Source organism: Colletotrichum fioriniae (genome assembly GCF_027942845.1).
Source record: "Colletotrichum fioriniae strain IMI 355084 chromosome Unknown scaffold_13, whole genome shotgun sequence".
NCBI classification, from domain to species: domain Eukaryota; kingdom Fungi; phylum Ascomycota; class Sordariomycetes; order Glomerellales; family Glomerellaceae; genus Colletotrichum; species Colletotrichum fioriniae.
The window spans coordinates 1,798,715-1,805,441 of NW_027076849.1; positions in this window are offsets into that span (position 1 = coordinate 1,798,715).

Sequence of the window (6,727 nt, forward strand, 5' to 3'; positions counted from 1 at the left end):
TACCTTCGTCTATCGAGTGTTGCCGCGCATGGCATCGGATCTTTGGCAATTTATGCCGTGAGTCTGATGTTCCTCCTTTAAAGAGAAGTCGTCGTCGTCCTCCTCATCATCCTCATATTCAGTGTCGTCTGTTTCCCAGTCTGTGCCATCGGAACCCGAGACTGGATGTCAATGCAGTTCAAAGTCCGTGTGAAGAGGCAGGACACGCGTCTATTGGACAGCCAGGGCCCTAAGGGTCCTTTGGACCCGTAGACCATAAAAAGAAACTCTTCGCCTCCTGACGTTGGAAAGAGGGGAGGAAAACAAAAAGATGACAAATGTTGGAAAGTCTGATAAACCATACAAAAGTCAAACAAATGCTGTCATGTATTGTGCCGCTAACCGAGCGCCACTGTTGTGAATCGGACCAAATGTTGATTTGAACCGGCTCCCTGACATTTCGTTCCCTTCCCTTCGGACGCATAGTTCAGTTAAGGAGACATGACTGGCTGGCACTTCGTACCGCAATGTTGAGAGGGGTGAGGTACCAATGATATTTTGTTATATCTGTGCACACGGCATGAAGTCATGCCAAAAGTCCTCTAGCGTCTTTGGCGACGAACGATGCCGCGAAGGAAAGAGTTCGACGCTTGTGAGGTGTTGGCGCCCCAATGGCCTAGACACGAACTGCGGCCGACGCGCACCATCTTGTGGTGGTATCGTGTAGTTTCACTGTAATTGCGTCGTTATGCAGCCACTTTTCTCCTTTCTTCGCTCCCTACCTACCTCTGTCTCTCTATCTCATCGTCAGCTCAGGGTATTAGTTCACCATGATTTTCGATAGCAAACCTTCAGCTCAATGCAAGTAGGTAGGCGGCGGCAGGAGGGTGGAACGATGGTGGTCTTTGCAGTATGGACCTGCATTGACGGTGTGGCTGGCTGTGTACGTGCGAGAGAGTCTTGTGTCGATGGCAGTGTAATAATGAGATGTGATGCTGTCGTCGCTTCCATTTTGGGCACTGACCATGGTCTGTCTGTCATTTGGCCCTACACACAAGGTACGTACTGCGCAGGCGGCAGTAGGTGATTTTAGCGCACCCGGAAGATGCACTCTTGGTACTGACTGTTTTGACCCGAGAGTCAACACACAGGCACGACAGGTTTAAAGACTAAAGGACTGGAGGGACCAGGGTGGGGCAATATTTGTCATGATGGAATTTGCGCCCAGGATAGGTTCACCACTAGGCATGTCTCGCTCTGTTCGCTCTACCGGCTTTTCCATCCGTACCTCACCTAACTACTTGCTCGCAGGTCTACTTGGGACCAGCGTCTAGGGTCTCTTCCATCTTGTACCGGAGCCAAACTCCGTGAAATGTGGCGTTACCAGAGGCGTGTGGCTTTAACCAGCTAGAGTAACACCAAGGACATACTGGGTCCTGACGCCGTTCTACATAGCAGGCAAGGGTCTTGGGAAGATTGTGTTCGTGAGAAAACCTGGTGGCATCTAATTTTCGAGATGCATTATTTGGATGCTACGTCCGACGTTGATCAGGGGCTATTCTAAGTGGGATTTCTGTTGGTGACTTCGTATACGAGTTTGGACAAGACGTCACAGATGCGACATCTGGCAAAGAACAAGCATCCATCGAGTAACTTGGTAGGAAGGAAAGAGAACCAGGGAAGAAGCTGGGAAGTGAGGCTGAGGCCGTGAGGCTTCTTCGAAACATGGGTATGCGTACGGAGTGTACCGCACGCACAGAGAACAACAAGCAAGTGCCAGGCCAGGGCAAGGTGCTTCATCCGCCGACAAAGTGTTCGTAAACGTCCTGCAGCAAGCAGGGCAGGTGGGAGAGTGGGAGGTGGATCGTGGATGGATCTCCATCATGTCTGGGCTGTGTGGCTCCCGTCCTGGATTGGAAAAAAAAAGGAAAAAAAAAGGATTTGGGTTCACATTATTTGGCTGTGACGGTTGGGATTCCTTTTTCCTGTTGTCTGTTGCACGCCGAGATCGAATCGGGGTGAACCACAGCCGCGGATATGAGTAGTGATATCCGTTCTGCAGGTCTGGGAACCGGTGAGGGACCAAGTTTTGGAGAGACTGTTTTTGTCATCCCTGTCGTGGAACCATCGGGTCCGGGGGAGGGGGTGGTTTACCGATGCAGTTGAGGTTGCATTCCCATTTGCATTTGCATTTGATCTGGAACTCGGGGTTCGATGGGGGATCGTGTTCCTTTACCATGGGGTGAGATGAGGATGGGGGCCGGCCTGTTTGTCCATCTCAGTCTTTGCACAACAAACAAACAAACATGCCGGGTATCGTGTGTCTGAGACAGGGAGGGACACGGGTGTGTATTTTGCCAATCAGTAGCATCCCGCCCTCGCAGCCTCAATATCCTTATTATGTGCTCGCATTTAGTTTGGACGCATATCGGGCTATACGTGCTCGAGGAGAGACAACGGCGTGAACGGGTGACCTGTTGTTGCCCTACGTGAACTTGGAAGGTAAGGTATGCAGCGATGGATGCATGTAAGAAGGAGGTATCGTCACTAATCAACATTATTTGGCAGGGGCTAAGAAAAGGAAATAACAGTCTTCTCTGGCGAACACATTGTTTAGTGTTAGTGCTGTGTAATCCGTACGGAGTCCGCAGCACGACCTCTGTACCTACCTAAGGTAAGGTATGGCAGCAAAGTATGCACGTCTGCACCGTACGTACGGTTACCTCGCAGAGCACCAACGGGCAGGCAGACGGCAGACGGCAGACGGCAGCTACAAGATCGGGAGACCCGTCTGTTCGCACAGCTATCCAAGGAAGGAAAGGTCTGGTTAGGTAAAGCAAGCTGAGAGCGGATATGACGTGCGGACAATGGATGGGGCATGATGGATTCTACAGTACTCCGTAATCCGCCCACCATGGCAAACCCCCCGTCGGGTCCATGGCAGGCGTGTGGCCCTGCAACGGCAGCAGAATGTGTCTACACTCCACAGTCAAGAACCCATCAGATATGACAAGTCCGATGTGAGAGAGTGAGAAAGAGAGAGAGTGTGTGGTCGGTTGATCAACGCGCACAGCAGCCAACGCCAACGAGAATCTCGCTTGACGTGTCAGGACTCAGGAATCACTCTCGCAGGGCCATACCCGCGCACCTTACCTTACGTACGGGTACCGAATTGCAAATACCTTACCCGCCTGGCCCTGGTCTAGCCTCTTGTCTCAGACACACAAGAGACCCAGCCCAGGGGCGAGAGACAGCAGGCACCCGTATAACGGCTGAAGGGCTGAGTGGCTGACCGGTGGGTTGGCACGTTGCAATCTCGATATGATGCTGCGCATGCGGAGCACCGACCGGGAGAGAGTGCGTGTGTGCCAGGCGTGTGATGCAGCCAAAGAGGCGGTGGGTAGGCAGCCTGTATCCGTGGATGTTCGTAGCCTGTACTCCATACACTAGGTAACGGGCTGGCTGGTGCATCATGGATGATGGACAGGCCAAATTTTGTTTCCCATCCACCCTGTCCCCCTTGTTGTCGGGCTGAGATTGATATTGAAGCTTGCCCGTGCTTGCTTCCTCCCACGCCTCCTCCCCTGTCGCGTGTTCTTCACCATTTGTCTGTCTCTGTGTACGGTGTGCGAATACTTCGTAGCTACGTTGGTGGGGTTCCGGCAATACCACCAAGAGCTTCTGCGATTCCCACTCCCATTCTCTTGGTCGACTTGGATGGTCCGGGGACCGAATCTTCGCACACTACCTTACGGAGGAGTAGCGTACCGTCACCTATGTAGGTACTTACGTACCCGGACTGGAGAGCGGAGCATATCCCCATATACCGCATGCATTCTGCTTACGCTCTCTAAATGGCGATGGCCTTGATCACCCCTGCTTGTGAGGCTTCCCGCTACGAGAGCTGGCTCCATCCTTGTCCCCTTCCAGCTCCCAGTTCCCTTGTCCCCGTTCGCCTGCGCTTATGCCGCTGGCCGACCGTTGATCGACGGGAGCCCATTGGCCCGGGGCGCCGGGCATGGGGCGGACATGTCCATGGCCGTGTCGACCCATAGTCGTCTATCTTACGAATACTACTCTATATTACTTGGTATCCGTTCGGATCCAATCCAACTCCTACGGATACTGAGCACTCCGTAGGGACTGTTCCATCGAGAACCACAGCTGGGCCCAGATGCAATTGCATCTCAGATTCAACCTCACATCGTTTATCCAGCTACTGGCCCAGGGGCTCACCCACGAAATTGGGTGTGTCCCCCCATGTCTCTCTCTCCGTACACTACCTACTCTGTACGTCGGTTTCCACTTGATCTCACCCCTTCCCCCTCTTTCTTTCGTGCCCGTTTCCTCATTGACGACCAAAACCTGTCTAACCCTCTTGGGCATGATCACCAACTGCAACGGCACCCGTATTCTCACAGCGTCGCAGTGGCAGCCAAGAATCGCCTAGGTTCCCCGCTGCCCCCCCAATACATCCTTCACTGAAGTCATGTTGAGATTGGATCCTAGTAACGCAGATGATCGCCGGGCTTCCGATGTGATGTGGAATCATTTCGCCAAGGAGGTCTCTCAGCTGCTGAACCCCTGGCCTGCGGGTACTCACAAACTGCGTGGCAGAGCGAAGAACTGCCATGTCCCTGTGATTAGTATGGTTTGGTTTCAACATCCGTCCGTAGTGTATGAACACCCTCTTTTTTTCCCTTTCGTTATGTGGAGACAGCAACGGTCTCTTTCGCCCGTATGATACGCACGTACTTTCGATGTTCTCATTTCATTTTCTCTTGGTGAAGGCCCTGGAAACACATTCGTTTCTCCATCTCTTTCTCAACCATATTGCTGCGGTGCAAATGAAGTCAATAGCCAGGGATGCAAATTTGCGGACACCGATGACGATGCGTGCCGAGAATGTCATCAAAGATCAATGACGACGACGTCAAGGAGGAGAATTGATGCGAGATCTGCAGTCGTTAGAACGAAGAGGAACGGCTGCCATTTTGCCTTCCATCCAAAGACGCACGCTGTGCTGCGGGCGACGGGTGTCGGTTTGGCCGAACGATCCAACGTCTTTTTCTTGTGGTTGCAAACGGCCCGCATGGCTGGGTCTGGTCTTCCTGGTACCATCTGGATATGGGTCGCCGCGGACCAGGCTCTCACCCTACTGGTGAACGTCGTGGTTCTCTCTGGGCGGTAGACTGAAACGGTCAACGGTGACTTGGTAGCTGCGCCAGCGCTTCGGACGACAACGCCTCTCACCCTCCCTTGGCTCACGATTGGTCGAGTTGAGATGGAGGACTCTGCATCGTCCATGCGTGCTCATAACGCCTGCGTGGTTACTTTACGACTGTTGTTGGTCAATTTTGCTTCGATCGCTCGCCCTAGGTAGGTATCCGTAATTTTGGTATGCGTCTGTTGATACCTCGATCAGCCAGGTCGGAAACGACTGGTCCCTGGTGTACCTGCCAGCTTCCTTCTTTTGGCCCGCTCCAGGTTCTCTTTTCTTTACCACGTACACATGGCCATGATTCGCTTGGTCGCGGGGCAAGCTCAGGTTCCGATACATGTTACGTAGATCTTAAGAGACGCAATAAAGTGACAGGCTCCAGGGATGAATAGGGCGAGTGTGCGAGGCTGGCTGGGTGGCTGCCCCCGTTGTGTCGAATCTTTCTGGGCCAAAAGAGCCGCAGATCCTATTTGATCCCATCAGCACGGCCCCGGTGCCAATTCGCTGCCAGGTTGCTGCCATCCGCTGATTGTACTCCGTACCAGGGATCGCCAACGGGACACAAACATTCCGAGGGCGGCCGACCAGGGTCCGGCGGAGATCACGGTGCACCGTGGCACCCGGTCCCCCCCCTTCCCCCCTTCTCCTGTATTTTTTGCTGTCTACATTGATAGATCACTGAATGCCTCGCCAACTCCTCAATGGTTGGTCGACCGCGCGCGCGTGTGTACGTGCGGTGCGAATGCGTAGGTAGACGACGACCACCACCACCACCGGTGGCGATGCAGCAGGCAATAGACATTGGACGAAAATGATCCTTGGGCCTCGGCAGCAGATGTGAAGAAGTGCCAACTATCTGTGAGAGTGGTTTGATTGATTTGATAGACATTGAAGCCGCGCTGCCTTGGCCACGTCTGTGCTCCTCCTCTGTTTGGTTTCGGTTGCAATTCGTCATTCCTGAGGAAAATGGATGGGATATGGTATCCGTACGCGGGCACCGAGAAGAGAAGAGAAGAGAAGAGAAGAGAAGAGAAGAGAAGAGAAGAGAAGAGGGGTCTCGTCCTTGCGTCGTTTGAAGAATTGTCAAGGCAAAGCCATAAGAGCATTGGTACATAGGTCGTCGGGTCGGGCTGATTTGACCATCTCAAGTCGAGTCCGTCTCTTTGACGTCGTCTCGTCTCCGGATTTGGAGATCGGCCTCGAAGAAGGAGGGGCGGCGGTGGGGGCCAGACGGAAATGGAAGGGAAGGATGGGAAAGATACATCCGTCGAGGTCACTTTGTCACCTTTTATTTGTCCCGCCTCGCCGTCTCCTTCTCCTTCTCTCTTTCCCTGTCTCCTTCCTCCCGCCGTCTTCGTCGGATCTCGCTTTCCCCGTACAGCCAAGTACCCGAGGAAGGTAGGAAGGTAGGAAGGTATGGTAGGCAGGTATGGTAGGCAGGTTTGCAGGCAGGTGCAGAGCATCTCGGGAAAACATTTGTGAGGAAATCACTCCGTACGGATTCGCATTGTCCATGGGTCTTGCCTG